The following is a 23,572-nucleotide window of genomic DNA, read 5'->3' on the forward strand; positions in this document are numbered from 1 at the left end:
CCTCGGAGATATGAAATTGGAATTGGGTTATTCATGGACTCTGACCGCATAAAATCAAACTCGAAACGTATTAAATATATAGGTATCTTAATTAATAAACTTAATTCGTAATAACCTTATAAAGGTGAAGGTACCAATTCCACTATGATTTAACAAATAAATCTTCTGCAACAAAATCAAAAATCAAAATTAGTACTTTACATATCGTCAAATTAATGCTCTTTAGGTATACAGTTAACAGTTTATCAATATCGCATGACAAACTTACAAAGCTTTGTAAACTTAAATCGATCTTGAATATGAATACTGCACCAAACATTTCTCAGAAAACTCCAATTCTGGCATCCTGCCGTGTGTCTGAGCCGTTTTCAATCGTATATCAATACAATCCTGGCTCTGGCACGTTTCACAAAAACTACTCAGAACTATTGAATAACTTGTACCAATTGCGTTTCAATCGTATTGAATCTCAAGTAGGCATATTCAATTGGGTCATCAGACAAATTGTTGGTTTTCAAACAAAACATATCAAACCCAGAATTTAGGTCTTAAGTCGTTTATTAGATGACTACTTAGCTCTGCTTTGGACAACTCGCGTAGGTAATTAATTAATATTGTGTGTCCGGTCCTAAGAAGCTAGGGTATTGAGTACGTAATGTAATTAATGAGATTAAGTTTTTTCAGTTTCATCGTGTATCATATAATTTCCCAATAAATCTAGGAAGTTATTTTAATTCATAAGTTGACAATGAGACTCGCTTAAACTATTCAGACTACATACGAAGATCGACACATAGAAAAGCGGTTTTGGCATTTCAGTACAACTGGTACAACTAAGGTTGTACTAGACAACCTTTTGGTAAAACGACACAATAATTGTGGCGTGTTTATTTAATTTATCGTTAGTAAATAAAGGTTTTCTCAGTTAATTGAACATCTAAAACCGGTGTAGGTCCAGAGTTAATGAAGCCGTTCTTATCACCCCGCAACGCGCAATCAAGGCCGGTGGGCAGCCGCAGTTTGCGTTGGTTTAACCTTTGCTCTACGAACTTCACCCCGACATGACATTTCAATTTCATTTCATACATAACAAAGAGGAAAGAAAGTTATGCTCGCTCGTTATACATTAAGTTTGTAGACCTTTTTGCGAAATAGACAGTAACAAACCGATAAAAAGTTAGTTTGAGGCGTGTCGTTGAAAAAGATTTGTCTTTCAGACAAAGAAAAGATTATGAAAAAGATTTGTCTTTCAGAAATAACCTATAAAGACAAAATTGATGAGTGCTACACTATAACACAATAAACACAGCTACTATTTCATTTATTTAAGCAGTACCTATGGCAGTGCCGAGAAATAGTTGAAACGCGAATTCCTCTGATCAAATACTTGTTTTTCCTGTCGAAAAGCGTTATAGCAAATTGAGTCGCAAAGTATTATGAGTGCACCCGACACTCATTCGTTCCGTAGCAGTTCTGAACGAAACTTGTCCCAGTTATAATAACATTGGATCGAAACTACGTTCGACTGTGCAGCGTCGCGAATGCTATATCACTCCGTTGCCGCGTACGTAACCACTTTGATAGAAACTTTGAACGCTCTATCGAGATTTAGGAAAGATTCTCGTACGGAGCTCACTTTGAGTTCGTACACATACCTGCATAAATACTAGCATGGATAATTTAACAGGTAACAAGGCTATGTGGTTGATTGGTAATGAGACAAATTTAGTCCCATTTTCAATTTGTATTTTGCAGTTTTTTTATCAATCAACTAGCTGTTCCCGCGACTTCGTGCGTGAAAATAGTATGAATAATGTTTCCCGTTTGTGCAACATTTTTCTTTAGTTCTTCGCCCTTATGCCAATAAGGGATTGAGAAAGCTAATTTATATAAGATCACTCTACAGCCATGTAGAGTGATCTTATATAAATTAGCTTTCTCAATAAATGGGCTATCCAACAAACTTAATTTTTCAAATCGGACCAGTACTTAGTTCCTGAGATTACTTAAAACGTTCTATCAAACTCTTCAGCTTTATAACATTAGAAAAGATTTAAAAAGCTCTTTTGAATAAGATAGTTTTAAAGCGCATATTTTCAATCTGGGAGTCTACTGGTTATTTTATTATCTAATGCTTGATTTCTCAGATGCTTTTAACGGTTACATCTACTTATTTGGTGAACGGTTAACTGCTCTGATTGATTGATGAGATTCGCGGCAACCAATCACAACAGTTAACGATGCTTTATCAAGCTTTTAACTTTTGTCATCAAACTCAGAAGCCAAGGGCGAGTTGGGTAAACAAAGTTATTATAAAATGATTTGGTTCAAAAGTGCCTGATCAATTAACGTTCACGAAAGTCTTGACAAAATCTGTCAAATGTAAGCATTTTGAATAAGAATGCTATTGTGCTTTGTTTGCTTTAAAAATAAATTGTCAAAAATTACCCAGTATTAATCTAGGCAAGGCTGACAACCTATTCATAGATGTTTTTGAAAAAGGTAATGAAACAATTAATTCAATTCCGTAGTACGAATATACACTTAATTACAGGAACCGTACGTTAATATGGATATAGAACAAAAGGAAAAGACAAATTCGAATAAAGATGACGTATGCTCCACCCGTTCTCGGCCGGGAACGAGTATCTATCAGTTATCTGAATAACTTGTCTCAAAGATAAATGCGATCATAGACTATTCGCCTTAGTAGAAACGTAAACCCAAGGAAAGTGGAGCAGTTATGCGGGATATATTAATGGCTATTTTCCAAACCCCGTCTCAATAAGACCAAAAGATTTTTTAAATTTTACCGAATAATTCAACCTTTAAATTGTATCTATCTATTCTATTATAAAGATATTTAGGCACTAATAAGAATTTAAAATCTCTCTTCATCATTAAAAGCATCGTAGGTATCTATCTATCTATTCTGTATCACATCACCAGTCTAGTAAATCAGGCGAATCGTTAATCCGTTTGTATCGCAGCATGGTTTCACTTACAGCAGGAAAAGGGTTTACAACAAGGGTATACAGCGACTGCATGCTTGTGCTTATTCTGGATAAGTTTGCGTGCTATGGTCGGCAGAAAGTGCTTTGGTGAAATTCAAGATAACTGATTTTTCTTGTTCTGAAACACAATTAATTTAAAAAAACTCACCACACTCAAGTTCTGCTGCTATTTTCATGAAGTCATCAATGAATGGTTTAACTTATTACACGGTCTTCGATAGCAATGATACCTATCAACTACAGTTTAAATCATATTAGACTGACTACATAGGACCTTCACCCTTGGCTTATCGATTGACTTCTGATTAATTTACTTCATCGTAAATGCAAGGCATCGTTCAGTGCGATCTATTTTTGAACGGCTGTCGCCGACTGCCATTGATTTGCCAGTTGACCCTCGCCAGAATTGCGAGCCGGATAAAGCAGGACATGGATATGCTTTTTAGACGCTATACGAACTAAATTAGACAGGAAATCCGTATAAACCCGGACAAGTTCACGCTTTTTAAACACTTCCAGCCGGATTAAACGGCCGGGTCGATAGGCCGTCCTGCGGAAATCCGGTTTTTATCCCGCCGCTTTTTTAAGGGGCCTCCTTTTTACCAGCTGATTTGGGAGAATTAATCAGACTGGAAACGCATTACGTTGTACTTTGTTAACAGGTCAAAGGTTTATTTACTAATCTTACTTGTGTACATTAAATCTAGTAACCCTAAAAGCGTCATGATAAATCTGACACACAATATCTCCAAGCGTTTTAATACCATTTCTGAATTCAGCTGAGCCCGATCAATATTGACAAGCTGATATCATTATGTCAGCGTAAGGTTTATTGTTGTTGAATAATAGGTTGGTTGGCCATTAATAAGATTAAAGGAAGCCTTCGCCTAGCGTTGGACACTCAAGGCTAGATTCAACAAAATGATTTCAAAAATCTTTCATGAATATTTTCCTATAGGTAAGGTGATTTTACAATGTTTGCTCACGTACTAAATCTACATTCGATTCTTTTTGTGAATTGCAGAATTAGTTAGACTTTCCTAGCAACTTGAGAAAACTAGCGTTATAGTAAAAAATCTGTTATACCAAGTTATATTACCTAAATAATGTTTTAAAAGTTGTAGGTAGCATATAAAACCCTATACACCATAATCGATCAACGTATTTAAATCGATGTTAACATTGTTATATTATTCAGTTCGGAACGACAACGATCCTCAGCACAAAGAGGTGAAGTTCTCGATTGTAATTCCCTCAGCTGCCCCGATTATCGGCCTTTGTCTCCGCTCAAAGGGCCACTCTAAAAGCCTAGTTACCAACTTCTCTCTCGCAACTCCTAACGTTTTTAATAAACGACTCTCGTGAAATCTTTTTAGGGGCTCAAGTCTTTGAGAGTTCATTTGCATTGTAAATATTCTCAAGTTTAAGTTGCCCATGCGCTGTAATCACTTTCATTTAAAGCAGTTTTTCGCTTCCCAACAATTTTCCTGCGATGTAGGTAGAATGAATATTATTAGTTAAGTTTCACATATCTATTACTGTACCTCTAGTACGAAAAACTTTCGAGTTCGTTTCGTTGCGTATTCAAAGTGTCATCGAAAAATTTTGTATGAAAAATTAAACAGCGCCCCCTAGGGCGGCTATAATATAGGGGGCGCTGTTTAATTTTTCATACAAAATTTTTCGATGACACTTTGAATACGCAACGAAACGAACTCGAAAGTTTTTCGTACTAGAGGTACTGGCTAAAGGTAGTTATTTATTACATACTCGAAAGATTAAATGAAGGTTTTGTTGGTATTTCTGATACTTACTCTTACCAGTCGAATGTAACGAGAAAACGAACGAATTCAATAAAAACAAAGACTGTGAGAATCCATCTCAGCGATTCTACTACTCGAACCAGAACAAGAAAAAATCCATCTCGTTAAGTTGCAGCATGACGGTTTAACGATACACTTGCAATAGGGCAAAAACTAAAAGGAGATCGTGAAAACGTCAGGGGCACGTTCGCTGTGTAGTGGCAGCCGTCGAGTGACAAGAAACTAAGCGACAGAAATGTTTTGTCCCGGCACTGCCGAAAGCCGGCTCACGGATGTGTATGATGAAAAATACAAAAAAATCCAGCGACAGCGACGTGACACGGACGGGCAAACTGTACGATTCATCGAACATTTGAATTTCTGAGAGGCGCTCGTGTGCTCGGAGCTTTTTGCTTTTAAATTCAAAACCAAGCGTACATTTATGAAGGGAAAATAAATGGGAAAATTATATGGGAAAAAGGTGCAGGTGTTCACAAATTATCTCGTGATGATAAATGCCTAGAATATAAAGCTTGTCTAGAAAGTCAAGCGAGGATTGTCAGAAGAAAAAGAGGAGTACCTACTATTACAACACCGCATATTAACGTTATCGCCACCAACATTTTGGCAACGAACGAACTTATTCGGGATGCAAATCGCAAATAGAAACTTTTGAGATTACAAGAAATTACTCAACGAAATGGGACGCAAAATAAGGATAATTTCATTCGCTAAGCTTTTGTAAGCTATAGGTAGGTAATTGTAATCTCTAGACACAAGGTGGGATTTCCAGGAAGGATTTACACAAACATAATTTGTCCTTAATTACAAACATTTAACATAAAATATCTCAAAATTAAGATGATGCTTTTAAGTATAGGCAAGTCTATAAATGTTTATATGTTAACAGAACATTAAGAACATTACTTATCTGTAATAATTTAAACTCTACAATTTACATTTCCATCAATTCAAAAGTTAACAACAAAACAGAACATTTTATGCGCTTTATTTTTACGATAGTAAATGATGTCTGCAGTGTAAATCTGGTTCAATTTTACTGCTTCAATTGAATTCCATACAGATTATTTGATGAAATCCCTTAGTGAATTACTGGCAATCGTTAGTAACAAGATATAGGTGAAGTGGTTTGCGAGCTCTTACCACGAATCGATAGCATTATCTTCATTGAAACTCGGACTGTTCAAAGGGCCAACGCCATCATAAATGCGTAGTTTTTATTCTTATAAATAAAAACATACACTGGAAAATGAAATTGTTTATTCTAACAAACGTGTAAAAATGCTTAAAATTCGGCAACCAGCCTTGGCGGGTGGAAAATCGATAGCATTATGATCTCATACATTTTTGCTTTTATTATTTCCATGTCGTCATGGTGCTGCTAATGGAAAACGCCCTTAGCGTTTTCGGCGCCATCCGACAATAAAATTTCGAATGTCTCTGCATATGTTGGAACAGTCGTATGTTTTCAAGCGAGACGACTGTTGTAAGTTAGATAAATACTCGTATTTTAAAAGCCTTTTAGAATATCAATTGCCTTACAACAACTTTTTCTTTCATGTTTGCCAAGCAAACTTGGTAACAGCCTTTATGCCCCGCCCTAGGCTTGCAGATGAATGTTGTAAGCAACTTAATAAATTCATTAAGTCGCAAACATTCATTGTGCTGACTCCGTCTGCAACATCACAATAAACTTTGGTAAATTAACCTTAAAACAAAAGCTCTATCTAACGTTTATACCTAAACAGAAGGTCACCTTTAAAATGATCTTCATTTAAACTGAAATACGAAATTTTCTGTATAAATCAAGGTGTATACCAAATTAGAATAAAGTCGTAGAAGACTCGCGTTAAGTGAAAAATGAAAATACTCTTAGAAAACTTTATCTCATTTGTAAATCAGTCGCTGAGTTATGTCTCAAAGGCCGTTTAGTGTTTGTAAAAGTAAGCGAAATGGTTGTGTTTGACAAAGACCTTTTTTGAGCGTCATCTGCGGAAATCAGTTGGACGAGCCGCTCAATCGCTCACTGTCGCAACTGGATTGTTGACTTAATGCAAATTATGTCGTATATTTTGCACAAATCACAAAGTTTAGTACTGAAAATTTATACTTATGTCATTAGTGTAATTAAATGTTTGTGATGATGTAATAATATCATTATGTAATAATAACACGTTTACGAGTTACGTGCATTCTTGTCCAACTTTCCACATACGCGCACATACAGGGGTAAGTATGTGCTTTAGCCGGGACGCGCCAACGCACATAAAATTCTTTCCAGGCCAACCTCAGCTAGATTCAAGTTTGTTCTCTAGAATGTTTGTCCTATTTTTAAAGCTGTTAACCCAAGTATGAGCAGTGATGTGGAGAGGTTACACTAGTGCAGAATCAGCTCGGGACGCGTGTGGCAGGGTGCCAGGCCGCAACCAGAGCTCTCTGCCAATCATGCCACACTTTAGCGGGCCCTGCTAACGATAGCTACGTGTTCGTCAATATTTACGATCGACATAGCCTGCGCATACAAGCACGGCATATGGTGCCAGGAACGCTATTAACCCCTTTTAATTTTTATCGCAAACACGAGGAAATTATTTTGCAAATATTAGCTGTATGTAAGGGCTGGTTGTAAGCACTATTTTGATTACACGCTCAATTGATTGCTTTCGTGTTTCATGGGTTTCTGGTAAATATGCCAGGTAGCAGCGATTATTGTTTTCAAATATCTTTTGTTTTTGTAACCTCGATAATTTTGATTGAAAAAAAACAGGACCTTTCTGAAACACTATTTTTTCTGTTCTCCAATTCGTACAGTGGACTCCTATAAATTGCAATAGCATTATAGTTTGAATACTATAGTTACTAACTATAATCCACTTTAAAATTTATATTCGAAGATGTCCTACAGAATTGGCATCATTAGTATTTAATCGTCTTTGAAATATAGCCACTTAAAAATTGAGCTGAATATCTCAGGCAGTCTCACTATGAATAAGTGCAGCCCCATTTGCATTCCAGATAGGGGCAAACGTGCATTTTAGAACAGCATTGAAAAATAATATTTGAATCCCGTTCGAACGCAGTGCTGTGGCTTCGAGCCAAAACTACAGCAGGGCTTAATGTGGTGTGAACTTTTTGCTCTGCCAAATGAACTCCGCCAAATGCCAGGGGAATCAATGGTCAAAGTTTAATCTATTCAGAGTTCAATGAATATAAATAATAGCCGTAAATGCGATTCGCTTCTGTAAGTTCTGCGGCTTAAGGATTAGTTAAGCACCCTACGGTTTTAAGTTTTATAGGAGTGTCGCTCGGTGGTTACGAATGACTACTTCAATAAGTTTGTTGTTTTATTAAATCTGTAACATCCTATACATAGACTGTTTACTTTTTAAGTTATTGATCACAAAAATGATGATCGTTAACTTTCCCCTGGGAGAAAATTAGCCTTCATTGGTTGAGTTTTTATTGGAAATAAAGCCTGGCTTGCTTTATAATTAAACTTTTCCACAATCTAACCAAATTCAAAATTAGGACATAACAATCCGATCTTGTTAGTGGCCAACGTGGCCTAATGCATCAAACTACATTAGCCTTGTTGATGTGCTACTGAACTGCTAATTAAATACAGCAAATTGATCACAGTAATTGACACAGAATGTGTTGGAACGTAGAGATTTTGGCTACAATCTACAATGTAGATAAGCATAATATCTATGTAGATTCTACATAGATATTATGGGTACATAGTGCGACTACGATATCAAAAATATTTTAAGTATACGGCTGATCAGCTTAGTATCGTTCATTCGTTCGTTTCAGCCGAAAGACATCCACTGCTGGACAAAGGCCTCCCCCAAGGATTTCCACAAAGACAGCTTAGTATAGTAGTTATATATTCGCACCACAAAATCATCAATCATTGCAAAACTATGTAATTTTTCTAGGGGCTCTATACATTTTTTCTTGCAGTGGTGATGGACTGCTATAGTTACTACGTATTGTGCTGAGACCCTTTACGCCACGAATCAATCTTTCCCTTCACAGCCATTAGAAGCAAAGCTTTCTACCACTATGCAGACTATTTTATTGAACCAGTGGTAACTTGATTTCACCTTTAGAGCTTGAAACCTTAATTGAATGAATGAATATCGACTTTAACTGTTAACTTTATTATTCAGGGGCTACAAATAGCTACCGATTTAATTGAGGACAGTCCGATGGTCCTCTACTTTGTAAATGTTTTTATTGCATTATTGTCTGCTCGACTGACTTTTACCCTTTAGACGGCCATTATGCAATGTAAGGTAATATGAGTCATTATCTCAAATACCTGTTATTGCCTGCTCAACAAGCGGCCTTTACCTTTGATCCACATCATAAACCAAAGGTCCCGTCGTGAGTCCCTGCGTTATTCATGTATTAGTACCTTCCTTCATACAGTCTACTAGACTTCTAGTGCCCGTTTTCACCATCAATCCCAAATTTTTAAGTAACCCATATGGTAATACATAACAGGAATTTTGTTTTTATAGGGGTCATTTAAAAAATAGGGATTGATGGTGAAAACGGGCATAAGTCTACTAAACAATACTTAAAATGAGTTGACAATGCTTATTTGATATTAAAAACTTCACATAAAATCTTTACAACTTTAGGTATGTCATGGATATAAAAAAAAATATCTACGGAATAACTGAGTATTTAAATTTTAAACTGAGTACCTATTCACACAATAACTATTTCCACGTTCCAAACGTTACATTTTGCATCCTTCAAAACCTAGAAAAGAGTTCGATTGCTTCCACAGCTAACAAGCAGCATTTGTGCCACTTAAAAGCGCCGGCTTTTGTTCGTGCCTCGCTCGCAGTAATAAATATTGAGCGCAGATCAAGCCCTCCAGGAATAAACAGAAAGCCATTAGGCGGGCGGGCGGTGAGTGCGGTAGGCATATGCAGTTGGGAAGGTTTCACATCAGTGATTTTTAAAACATGCGATAATAAATAAATAAATAATAATAATAATTGTTTATTTTATCAGACACTCATTCTAGTACATCAAAAAAAAATTTTTTGGAGGATAACAATAGTTGTTGTTCTGAGTGTGCGATCTGGAGCCTAAACAGGGTCACCCTGTATTTCAGGCCTCCTCGCAATCATTTATTTAAGTAACTTAGGAGAGCTACATTGATGAGTATGAGTCCAGCTTAGCCGTATAGCCATGATCTTGCAGAGCGTCACATAGTAGTACATAATTATTAGTTATCGGGTTTGAAACCGGTTTGAAATAGTCGCGTGATGTGTGGTCTCTCAACGGAATCTATGGCAGAAACTTAGATGCATCTCAAAAGTAACTAGAAGTTGAAGTTTCGTTGCAAATGCGTTTCACCGTGTGTTCTGGGCCTAAGTGCACACTTTATATTTTGTAATGCGACAACTTACAAAAGCATGAATAATAGAAAAACGATTAGACAAAAGCTAAGCAGTTGTAATCTATAGGGATATGATAAAGCGAAGTTGTGCCTTAGGGCATTACCTGAACCATTCATTCGGCTAATAGTGTCAACCGCCCGATTACGTAGGATATTCATCTCTATCACTACGCATTTCTAGTTTAGCCAAATTGGTAGTGCGCTGAACTGAATGGAGCCGATTGGTATCACACGGGTCACTATTGTTGTAGTAATCTCTCGCGCGCCAATGCATTGCCGCCATACTGTTCGACATTATTATATTACAACTGTCTACAGCATTTTTGCGCACGGGTTATGCATAGCTTATTTTTATTGCTTTATGACCTAGAAATAAGAATAACAACAAAAAATTGTTCTCAATTTTTATGTGTAAAAAATTTAAAAATTCATATCAATGAATGTATGAAACGTGAACATAGAGATGATTCAATTGGTTGCCAAATATATTTTTTTCTTTCTTTCTTTCATTCTTTCTAATTATTAGTTAAAACATTCCAAACATCCATTTAAGATTAATTCTCACAAGAGAAAATTTAAAATAGAGTCCAAATATTTATTAAAAATGAAAAGTTCTAATTTCCTGTCATGTTCCATAGAAGATTTTTCGCATAAAAATCTAACCCTATCATGCTTTCAGTATACTGGCCTTAGTAACGTCGTCTCTCAAATCTCACTATATTTTGATGAAAGCGTGCCCCTTGTTCTTGCGAATAAGCCCCCATAATTATTTATAAATATATCCCAATGAGAATGGGACGTGCGTCTTTAGAGACATTCTACTATGAAGATGGAAAATTCAAATCGCTATAACTTTTTAAAAAGCAAATATTTTCGATTTGTAATCGCACTTTTTTATATAAATTTGCTTGTATAATCAGAATATAATAAGTAAAATCCATGCGCAAAAAAAAAAATTTTTTTTTTGACCGGTGTTATCGGCGATCATTGTTAGTGACACAAAATAATAGGTTTTACGTTATTACGGTTATTGACTTTGGTTAATTTTTTTATGACATATTAAATTTTTAACAACAGTGGTAGTTGTGTGGCCAATTGAAAAAGTGAAATTTTACTTATAAAAACGTAACTATTAAGGTAAAATAGTTAAAAAGATAAAAGTTTTGCATAATATGCAGCTAAATCATTGCCAGAAGCGAGCTTTCACGATCTCAAATTAATGAAGGTACCAACTACAGTAAGTACCAACGTTAGCAAAGAAATATGTCAATCCAAACAGATCAATTGGCGCTTCAAGCAATATCGTAGAACTTATGTAGGTACAAAAAAAGCCGGAAAAGTTTTTACGAATGTCACTTTGTCTAGGGGGCGGTTTAAACCCTCCAATGTGAAGGCAGCCCAGCTCACGTAGCTTGTGACGGAGGCGCGGACTGTCGTCAGCGCGTTCGAGGCGAACAATACTGTGGCCAAGCAATCGCTAAAACGAGGATTGGATTCGAATAATTTCATTACTAAGTGAATCTGTAACAATGTGCCATAAGAAATTTTTCGAATTGTAGTGTACAAGTTGTTTTCACATTCAATGTAGGTACGTAAGAATATTGCTTCTAGTGATGATGAGCTAAACATACAAGTAACTTATAAACTGCCGACACCTTTCATTAGGAATGTTTATCTACAATGTCTTGAGATTTAATAATTTAGCCTGCCAAAAGTTTTGTTCTATGAACATTATTATTAAATAGGTATATTGCAAGTTGGTAACCCTAGCGCAGAATCATAGATGCATGAATAAATAACCTGCTGGGGGTTTGTTCGTCGTGTTGCTAGCAACATATGCCTCCATTGCGTAGGTAACTATTGTGCGTATGTAGCGTGCTTATTGTTTTGCGTCAAACTCAGACTTGCCCATAAATATTAACTCGCTCGATACACCTAGCTACTAAAAAATGTACGCATTTCATCAGCACTTTGATTGAGGCCTCACAAACCAATCGGGAATGGACGTATCAAAAGGATTTCCTCACAAAGAACTAATCTAGTGCACAGCCCCCTCCCAAATAGAGCATCTATCAACCAGCTCTCAACGTGTAGGTACTCCACTAGCCCGAATAGCTGTCGCATGCATCGGTGGATTACAATTTTGAATATCGAGATTTTTCATACCGCTCGAAACAAACTAACATGAAAGACAGACTTTAAAAATATTCCCGAAAGAGAACAAAAACGAGGTTTTTGAAGTCAGTTAAGAAAGAACAAATTTTGAAACAAAATAATAAAAGCCAGAAAAAACAGCTTTGTATACGTGACTATTTTTGTGTTTATTGCTGCAACGAAAACTTATTTTGAACGACAACATTGAGGAAATATATCTTGCGCTTTGAGTATGTTAATTCACTTGCTGCAACTGTCATTTATGCAAAGGCAGCATTTTTACTCTAACTTTCCCGCCACAATGGCTAATTTAAGCTATGGATTCTCTGTCACACTTTTGTAAAGATCTATGTTTTAATATTTGTCTACATTTCAGGCTTTTGTTGTGAAAGAGTTCATAAAAATGTAACATAACTTCTACACGGAGTGAAAATGTAAATAGTTATTTTTGCTAGAACTAAATTACACTCTTGCCATCACATTACTATGGCCCCAGACCTAACATAGCGCCGAGTCAAAGGAGGAGTCGCGCAACAATGAACGAGAGGAATTTCTTTAATCTGTCCCCTCTGCTGGCTGACATGAATTCCATCAGTGATTGTCAGCCGACCTATTTGTTTTTGAGATTGGATTAAGTTCATGGTAAAAGGGGAAAAAGACACGTACCTACTCCACTGGAGTAGATTTCAGGCAATCTTAATTCAATACTAAACGAAAAAAAAACGATAGAGTTATGCCCGTTTTCACCACCAATCCCTAATTTTTAAGTGACCCCTATGGTAACACATAACAGGAATTTTGTTTTTATAGGGGTCACTTAAAAATTGGGGATTGATAGTGAAAACGGGCACTCACATAGTATTTCACGCCATCTAAAATTAATGATAAACTCTCTTGATATTATAATTACACTATACACTATGAAATTTCAGCCGTCTAGTCTTACCGTTTACAATTTTCATGAGATACAGCCCGCTGACAGGCACACAGGGGGGTAGATGACGCATAATATGGTCCCGTTAATTGGTTTACCCTCCGTTCGGATATAAACCCTAAAACCAATTCAAGATTGTATTCTCTAGAAATATTCTCTGAGATTTGGAGACTGTAGAGAGAGCAAAAAGCAATCGTGGTCACTGATATATTTATAAGCCACAAAATTGCAAACAATGCTACCCCACCGAAATTGAATCAAATCAACCCACCTATTACGTCCTACTTATTTTTCGATTGCGTAAATTCTCGGCGAAGCGGTCCGCACATCTAATTGTTTATTTATGGAAGAAGGCTGAGACTAAGCTGTTAATTTATAGGTATGGACTACAGCGAGCAACCCGGGGCACTCTTAAATCATTTGCGATATTTGCTTCCACCTAGCTTAATTGGAATATGATCCCGTTGAACACACGCTCGTTTTCATATTGCTTAATTAGCTTTTGTATACAGAATGAACTTTTCGCCCAGTTTAGTTCATAATTGAACATTGGCGAATGCAAACACGGCAAGTAAGTTGTCTTGAGTTAGGAAAAGCCAAGCTGTGACTACGTTGCGCCGACGGAGTATTACGCCCGTATTCACAAACATTACTATGAGGTCTCACAGTATGCGTGGACGCACAGGGTGATACACAAACCAATCACAGAGCTCTATTCAACGCTGTGCATTCGATTTGCAGCTATACATAAGCAAGCATCGTTTGTGAATACGGGCGTTGGAGTAGGTAGAGTAGAGATCATTATTTCTTACAAAAGCTGGCCAACCATCACGAGTGATACATGAGCACCAATAACAGTCTTTCTCCAATTTTCTGCTAGATTTTTTAGGACATTTTTACCCTTGATGATACAATATAAAGATTCGAAACTGCATTTAGGATTGGGAAAATCAAGACTAGTTAGGTGATTGTTTACCGAGTTCAACAAAAGGAGGAGCTTTTCAATTCGGCTGGTTTTTAGGGTTCCGTACCTCAAAAGGAAAAAACGGAACCCGTATAGGATCACGTTGTTGTCCGTCTGTCTGTCTGTCAAGACCCTTTATATCAAGAACGCGTGGACGTATCAAGCTGAAATTCACATGAAATACTCAGGTCTGTTGTCCCTTTAAGCTGTGAAAATATCAAACTTCTAAGCCAAGCCAATCAAAAGATACAGCCGATTATGTCGATATTTTCAACAAATTTTCGACACTCGCAAAGGAATCAAAACCTACAGGATACTTCCCGTAAACTCAGAATCTTGAAATTTGGCATGAAGCATTGTCATATAATGCAAATATAGGAATCACATGTTTTTAGTTATATAATATAATAAAAATATTTTAATAAAATGAAACTTACTACCTTAGGCCCGACAGAAACGAGACATACCTCAGTTTTTTTGTCATGTCTTAATTAGTTAAATTATATATTTTTTATATTCAAAATCTATGTATAACACCAAATTATTACCCTTTGTTTTTGTTCAGGCGTCATACAAAAACTAATACAAAATGCCTATTTATCACCAAAATTGGTAAATGTATGTACCTAAATAGCTGCTATGGAATGTATCTAGGTGACCTGGAGATACAGCCGGATTATACAGGGTGGAAACGAGAAGTTACAAAATCCAAAAATTCAATGTTACCAGCTTCCATAATCTGTAACCTATTATTGGTATCATTTGAAAGAGCTTGTGAAGCACTTTCAGAATCAGCAACTAGTTTTTCGATATCTTGTATAGTTTAGAAATAATCGAGTGAGATCACTTATCGTTTCATATGTATAACCACCCTGTATAATCCGGCTGTATCTCCAGGTCACCTAGATACATTCCATAGCAGCTGTAATAGAAATTTAGGTACATACATTTACCAATTTTGGTGATAAATAGGCATTTTGTATTAGTTTTTGTATAACGCCTGAACAAAAACAAAGGGTAATATTTTGGTGTTATACATAGATTTCGAATATAAAAATGTATAATTTAACTAATTAGGACATGACAAAAAAACTGAGGTATGTCTCGTTTCTGTCGGGTCTGGGTTTTTTTTTGTATGGGGCGTGACCATTCTTCTTTATACCAAATACATAAGTCTATTGTCCCTTTAAGCAGTAAAAAACACTTCTTAAATCTAATTGCCTCTAAACTGTGAAAAATTCTAAATCAACGCAAAAATTCAAAACGCTGAGGTAGGTACCTACCTATAATCATACCGCATTATTTTGAAATTCGCCACTACTCGCAACGGAATCAATACTTAAAGACTACTACGATATCTAGTAAGTAATTTGATTTAATACGTCATAAATTGTAAACCGCTACGTTTGTACGGCGGAACCCTCGGTGTGCGAGTCCGACTCGCACTAGGCCGGTTTTTTTTTTCTATGTATGTTCACCGATTACGCCGAGATTTCTGAGCCGATTTATTTCATTATTAAGTTAAACGACGACAAAATGAGACATAAGGCTCCTGCAAGCCTTGTGTAGCTATACAGCATGACCTCCAATAAAACCCAACTAGTGAAGGCTAGAAGTTAGTCGCGAGGGAAAGTTTTACTGTCATTGGGACCACCAAGAAATTAATCAGAAGAAACTAGTAGATAAGGAATTAAGGACAAACTTACTTCTAGTATACAACGGAAGACCGATTATTGTAATAAAAATATTTAGGATACCTTAACCACGAGCGGTATATTTTTTCTGATATTTACTATGGGGACTTGTCACGACAGCTGTTAATCGGTAATGTTTATAGCAAAATCACAGAAAGGCACGGAAGTTTTCCTTATCGTCACAAAAGATATCTGATAATAATTACCTACTGGGGTTCCTTAGTAAACTCAAATGCTCTATGTGAAATGTGTAAAATTATATGTATAGCCTGACCAGGAACATAAAAACCCTCGCCATGTTGCGGAAAACTAATGGTACTAATTTCTTTTAATGGCAACAGTAACTGAAAACTTCATTGACATGTCACCTTGCATGTCAGTCTATTGTTGTCAAAGTGTAAACAAACTTTATTTTAAATGTTTGCAATTGATTTTGTGAATTAAATTGCTAAAATATTTTTATAGTCGTGAAAGAAAAGTGGTTCACGATGTGTTAATGTATTTGTCGAAGAGAAATACTAAGGGTTCGGACAATATTTTCATTGAATAATGTTTCCGACAAAGGTTGTCAAATTGACTGACATGTTTATCGTATAGTACAGTCCACTATGAAAATTAGCTGTAGTCTGTTTCAACTACTTATTTTAATGTTTTTTATCACTTTCTAAGTTTTGAATTTTATGGAATTGGGAAAGAAGTACCGAGTTTGAAGGGTTCATGAGCAGACATTGCAGTTGAATATTCAAGTTCTGAATTTGATTAATGATGAATAATAAAATAAATCCTACTAGCTCGATTGATGGTTTCATTTAATTTATTTAAACCAGGTTACCTTTAATAATATTTTTCGTTAATTTATGAAAATATCAAATTAGCCCGTAATCCTGAATCCTGATACATAAATTTAGCCTATTAATTTAACACATGTACGACTGTACTCAGTGTTGCACTATCAAATGCAATTGAAGCGCCTCTATGCCAGGGTTTTTATGTTCCTGGTCAGGCTATATATAATATTTTAGCTAAGTACTTATTTGTCAATATCAATTTATAAATCATACTTTATGACTTTAGTCTTTAAAGTCATAAATAAATAAATAAATTAGACTAGTCACTAACTAGTCATAACAGAAACAAAGAGTTTTCTTATTAGAGCCGTTGTTTTATTTGATTTCTAAGTAACACTCAATTAATAACTTGTATTCCTTGTCATATATGCTCACATCATTTATAAAATAACATAGACACAAATAGATTATAATAATCATAATAATCTTGACTGACTGCAAATAATGGAATGGTTTATTATTATAATATGAGCCTCAATATTCACATTAATAAGTCATTCATAATAAATTATGACAAAGTTCTGCTACGAAATTATTATAATATGCTATTTGCTATATTTAGAAATAGAAAATGAATGAATCAATAATCACTGTCCACTCAACTGACGCCTTTTACAGTTAAATCGTTTTCCTAAGATTGGTTTTCAAAGAAAATTACGATTTAATTGAAGGATTTTCTGCGTTTACGGCTGAAAATCCTAGGTACTTACACTGTGCGTTGTAGCTGCTTCTGTTTAAATGTCCTAAGTGTAGGTACTTACTCGTACTTACTAAGTAGGTTCACAATGCATGTGTGACCTAAGGAATTTATTTGGAACATAATGCTTAATGAGTAAACATTAAATAGACGCCATGTGATTGGATACGATATACCCTAGAGAAATCACTGAAACACTACAAGCCTCCAAAGGGGTTATGATCGCTCCCTTAGCAGAGGACGAGCGGTAATTAATTAAACTTCACCCGAAGTTTCTCTCAGCAGGTATTACTATTATTTGTTCTGCGTTAACATTCTGGAACGCTATCTGAAATGTCTCCAGGGAGGGGAGAGTGGCTCGCTTTGATCTTAGTTCCTGCCAGCCCCCACGGGCGAGCTTAAGTTTATATCAAGTACAAAACAAGCTAGGGTGGTTTGTTCTCCATTGTTGTCTCGATCATAAATATTTAATAAATTCGCTTTATTCACTGCGTAAGACTTAAGGTCTTATAGCTTGTACATTAATTTGAATTACGACTCCCACGATTTTATACGTAGCGACTTTAATATCTATAATATTTACAAATGGTTGTTGTATAAAACTGATTATGATGTTGCACGAAACGGGAAAATTTTACGTTCTAGAAATTGCGATGGAACAAAGGCACTTTAAAAGTTAGATCTATAAAACTGTTCCGTTAGGAATTGGATCCATGGATTCGTTCATTAGAACATCATAACCTGTGTCTAAACTAATTAAACAGTAGCGAACACTATTCATGATAATTTTCGTAAACGAGCCAAAAAGAGGTGACCGTTTTCATTATTAGTACTTGTTATGAATTTAATTATAATATTACAACTGTTTTAAAAACAAAGGAAAGCTATTATACCTTTAAATGTATTTTGTGAAGTCAATTATAGCGCGCACATTGTAATAGGTACGAAGTGTTGATAAATCTCAGTTCTAGATTGTAATGGAAAATTCCAGCCCCACTTGAATGAAACCTTGTTCAAAAACAGTGGCTTACACGAACTTTCTTTAATAACAGTCTCGGTATTGAAAAGAGAACTCTATCAAATTAATAATACATGTAGGTGGCAATAAATTATTTGACTTTGCTATGTTTATTCATGTTTTGTACACGTTTGCTGGCCTACTTACATAATTGAGGGTGTGTTATTAAGAATCGCAACTTAATTAAGCCTTAATAAAGATGATCGGTAATATAGAAGCAACATTTTTTCGAGAGAATTGATTATTCTATGTATTTTGTGACAGATAGATACCTAATAAAACAAAATCGTATTAGGTATAAATGTAAAACCTTTCCTAACACAATTCCTACTATCTTCTGCTTTAGCTACTCATTTTTATTTCGTTTAAGTTATGTTCAATCTTCAACTTGAATTTGTTTATAACTAAACTTCATTATTCTGTATTACCAGATAGGATTTCCACTGGTATGAATGACTCTTATTCTGCAGATTTGACGCAAATTCATCACCCATCTTACAAGACCTTTAAAGATCCTTATCTCGAAGTAATAAGATACGACAAAAATATACGATACCCCATAGCATGACGTAGACAAGCCGCCGCCGCTCAAGCTATTCGTTAAACACTTGTCTGATGTCACATATCATGTTATTTATTATCACACTATCAATTTGGATCGTTTTTGACTGACGGTGAGAGGTTAACGTCGCGGCGCGGTCCTCGCAGCGTCGATGCCGGTAACGCGCGCACTGTTTCACGTGTACTTACACGGTTATGGGTAGTGTACTTGTGTATAGGGTAGTGTATGGTGGGGCGGTCGTGACTAGAGTGCCGGGCTGGGGCGTGCGCGCCGTGCCTCCCCGCGGACTCGACTGAAGGGCTTCGCTCGCTAGGGCGCGTCGCCCACGCTCGATACCGCCGCCTTCCCAGCGCCCTCCCACATTGCAAAACCATTTATAAAAATTCACTTGTTTACTGCAAAATATTGACGATAATATATTTATAACGACCGCTCTACCTTCTAACCAGAACTTGAACCGTTCTTTACGATGCGGACCGGGTGTAATTTTTCGTAAATCGTCATTTCGCAGCCGTGCGGGGCATGATATGGATTTGTAACGGTGAACCCGAATCACGCTGATATCTAATTTAATAAATGGATACGGAACGCGTTTTTCACATTTTATGCAAGGGTATTTGCTTTGCTACTCGTATATTTTTGGGTTGGTAGGCATTAACTTTCACATCATTATGTGCTACGTTTTAATTAATTAAAACAAATTTACACCTACGTAAAAGCGAAAATGTAGTACGAATATTGTCTTTAACATTTTCATCTACCTAATTTAGATATAAATCTTACAAAATAGAAATGTTCAAAAATTCCACTACCGTAACAACGCGCTCAGTAATTTGTAGCAAATTCGTAATTACATTAGTTCGTAGTAAGCAGGCGTAGCTTCGTAGCAACGAATTCCGCTACGAAGTCTACACTACGAATGCGCTACGAGCTACGAATTTCTGGAGTTTATGGATGATTTTTAATTTCAGTTAAGTACGTACACAAACTGCCCTCGTAAACCAAAAAGTGGTATTATACTTAAATGATAGAGATTTTGTGTTGATACCAATTTTTAGTTTATTGCTACTTTTATTTGTAAATAGGCAATGTTATTAGGATCGGTGTACTTTTAGGACGATTGTTAAAACATTGGTAAAGATATCTTTAAAAAAAACTGAAAATACTCTATCCCTTGCAATGCACAATGAAATTATTCACCATTCCCAAAATCCATCAACTTTTAGCAGAAATAATTGAAGTGACGTCACACACAGACTCTCGTTAAATCGTAATTTGACGCTGTAATTACAAAATGTGCAGCCGTCCTGACGAGCACTCGAGTCATGAATAATCATTTACTCATACCTACCCGCAAATGGCCCGATCGGGAATTTGACACCGCATATTTTGGCTAATTAGCAGTTCAGCGTTTAGGCAAAATGATGACTTCTGCTATTCAGCCATTCCCAAAGTGGGCGATAACGCCCCCTTGTGGGTGCTGCAGGCCTAAAGGGCGGCGGTAAGAGATCAAGAAAAAAACCAGGGCGTTGTGTAGGTAGAGGCTTGGGGGGAAATTTGTAATTTCATCTATAATAGTAGCTTGAAAAAATGGGGGCGCTAGAAAATAATTTGTTCTCCAAGTGGGACGGAGACAAAATAAGTTTGGGAAGCCCTGCAATATGAACCGATAACCGAATGTGAGCAATTTGTGTTAGCGCAAATAACGTAGGTACATTACTCACCATTTAATTACTTACTAGCAGCCAGCCCCGGCTTCACCTGGGATGAACAATTTATTAGGTAAGTAATGTTATGTCATAAGTAGATAAAGTGATATTGCACAAAATATAAATCTTAAGTTCTACATTAATACTTATGAAACAATGTAAAAGACTTTAAACTATTATGTTGCATTTTCTTTACTATAAAATTATCACTTCACGGGATTTATTGCAACAATATCTATTTTAACGGTAAATAATATTTACCCTCCCGACGTTTCGGCTCGGTTGCACGAGTCATGGTCGCGGGCAGACTGAAGAGATGCGGCGTCGTCTGCTCCGGCGCGATGAGTTTTCTTCACCCACCCGCATTTGCACAATATTTTCGTCAGTGGTACAGTCAGTCCGACAAACTACACTAACAGTGTCCGGGTTTCTCTAAGACGGCCTAGAACGCGATTTGTACTTCGTTATCACCGGATTCCACGCTGATGATAGGTTAAATCCATCTTCTCGATTGAAATTCTTATGCTTTTTAATTTCAATGGCTTCACGTATCAACCTAACATGGTAATGCCTGTCAGTTGAGAGGATTTTCGGGTCATGAAGTTCCATCCAGTGATTAACGTCCGAAGTTAACAAATGCTCAGCTATCGCAGATTTGCACGTCTGTTGGTTCTTTACAGCCGCTATGTGTTCTTTGACTCTTTCAGCTATAGACCGCTTAGTTTGTCCTATATAAGAACTACCACAGCTGCAATCGATCTTATAGACACCCGGCGTCTGAAGAGGTATAATATCTTTTGGCGAGCGAATTTCCTTCGTTACTTTTGACAACGGACTATATACAGTCTTAATGGAGTATTTGTTGAGTACTGTTCCAATTTTATCCGTTACCCCTTTCACGTACGGAAGGAAAGCTGGTTCCCTGCTCACCATAAGCCATTGAAATTAAAAAGCATAAGAATTTCAATCGAGAAGATGGATTTAACCTATCATCAGCGTGGAATCCGGTGATAACGAAGTACAAATCGCGTTCTAGGCCGTCTCAGAGAAACCCGGACACTGTTAGTGTAGTTTGTCGGACTGACTGTACCACTGACGAAAATATTGTGCAAATGCGGGTGGGTGAAGAAAACTCATCGCGCCGGAGCAGACGACGCCGCATCTCTTCAGTCTGCCAGCGACCATGACTCGTGCAACCGAGCCGAAACGTCGGGAGGGTAAATATTATTTACCGTTAAAATAGATATTGTTGCAATAAATCCCGTGAAGTGATAATTTTAATGTAAAAGACTTATCTAACATCCTACAGTTATCCGTGGTTCCATAGATTAAACCACTTACAAACACCAACTCATAAAATTCGCACTCTCTCTTTGAAACAGTGCAAAGCACGATTACCTACTGAATAGTTAGTATATCTATATATCTATAGTCGGCCGTTTGGTGTAGTGGTTCAGAACGGACTACTATGCCGAGAGGTCCCGGGTTCGATTCCCGGCCGGGCAGAAATTGAAATGATGAATTTTAATTTCTGTGACGGGTCTGGGTGTGACTATGTATAATATTTATGTATTTAAAAAAAAAAGCATATAAGTAGTATATCCGTTAAGCTAGCACCCATAACACAAGCATTAAGTTGCTTACTTTGGGGCTAGCTGGCGCTGTGTGAAATTGTCCAAAGATTTATTTATTTATTTTATTATTTATTATCTGCTATGCTATGTAGCTTTTTACTAGGAAAACCGTGAGCTTTGTTATTCTACGTGGTAAAAGTAAATAAGCTCAAAATAGTTTCCCTACTTCCTATTTAAATCTATTTCCCCTTAACCCATATCTTTCCTTTTATCGGTCGCATGTTGGAATATAATTATTTTAATTTCGAAAAACAAAATAATTGCATACAAACACTGTATTCAGGTAAGACCTATTTAAACCTTCGGTATTTATTGTTCGCGCAAAAACGAGTGGATCGCATAATGCAACGTGTTGTGGGCTATCGCGTGTGGGGGCTTGATACCATCGGCTGCAGGCTGCACGCTCGCTGGCAACACCGCAGGCACATTAACTACCACTTAGAACTATTACCCCAGCAACTTACAGCAGACCCAACTCACAACTTGAATTATGCACTCGACAATTATTATCCTACTTGGGTAGGGAATTGTCGCAGACCGTATGTTCGTTCGTTCGTTTCAGCCAAGTGACGTCCACTGCTGGACAAAGGCCTCCTCCAAGGTTTTCCACAATGCACGGTCCTGCGACCGTGACAAGTGCAAAAGTGAAAAAGGGTCGTGCAAAATGACCGACATAGCTCGCAGAATTGCTAAAATCAAATGGCAGTGGGCGGGGCACATATCTCGTAGAGACGATGGCCGTTGGAGCAGAAAAGTTCTCGAGCGGCGACCACGGGCTGGGCAGGCCTCCTACTAGGTGGACCGACGATCTGGTAAAGGTCGCGAGACCGTATGTGCCCGACAGTTATTGCGTTTTACCTACTTGTCAGAGAACCTACTTATAATGCATTATTGTAGCTACTTCCTAAAGTCAGGTTGAACATTACAGTCCAAGATTACTGTATTTAGTCATGTGTGTTCGATGATTTATAATCTACTGCCGCTACTGACCTACTTACTTAAGTAGTTTTTTCATGTTAGGAATGTTTATACTCGTATTTAGTTAGTTATATTTTATGTCTAAAATATAGGTACATTTTTGTGATTGGAACAGCTG

General features: G+C 36.7%; 1 long non-coding RNA gene across 1 annotated transcript in view; it reads right to left on the reverse strand.

Annotated features, from left to right (window-relative positions):
- The window catches only part of LOC114351355 (uncharacterized), a 56,778-nt gene extending 37,368 nt beyond the window's left edge, over window positions 1-19,410 (reverse strand). The window contains exon 1 of the long non-coding RNA XR_003655776.1: window positions 19,128-19,410. This is a non-coding gene — a long non-coding RNA (uncharacterized LOC114351355). The remainder of the gene's footprint in view (window positions 1-19,127) is intronic.
- Between the last annotated feature and the right edge of the window lie 4,162 nt (window positions 19,411-23,572).

The sequence above is a fragment of the Ostrinia furnacalis genome, unplaced genomic scaffold (assembly GCF_004193835.3).
Source record: "Ostrinia furnacalis isolate ACB-3 unplaced genomic scaffold, ASM419383v2 OfSCF1131, whole genome shotgun sequence".
NCBI lineage: Eukaryota > Metazoa > Arthropoda > Insecta > Lepidoptera > Crambidae > Ostrinia > Ostrinia furnacalis.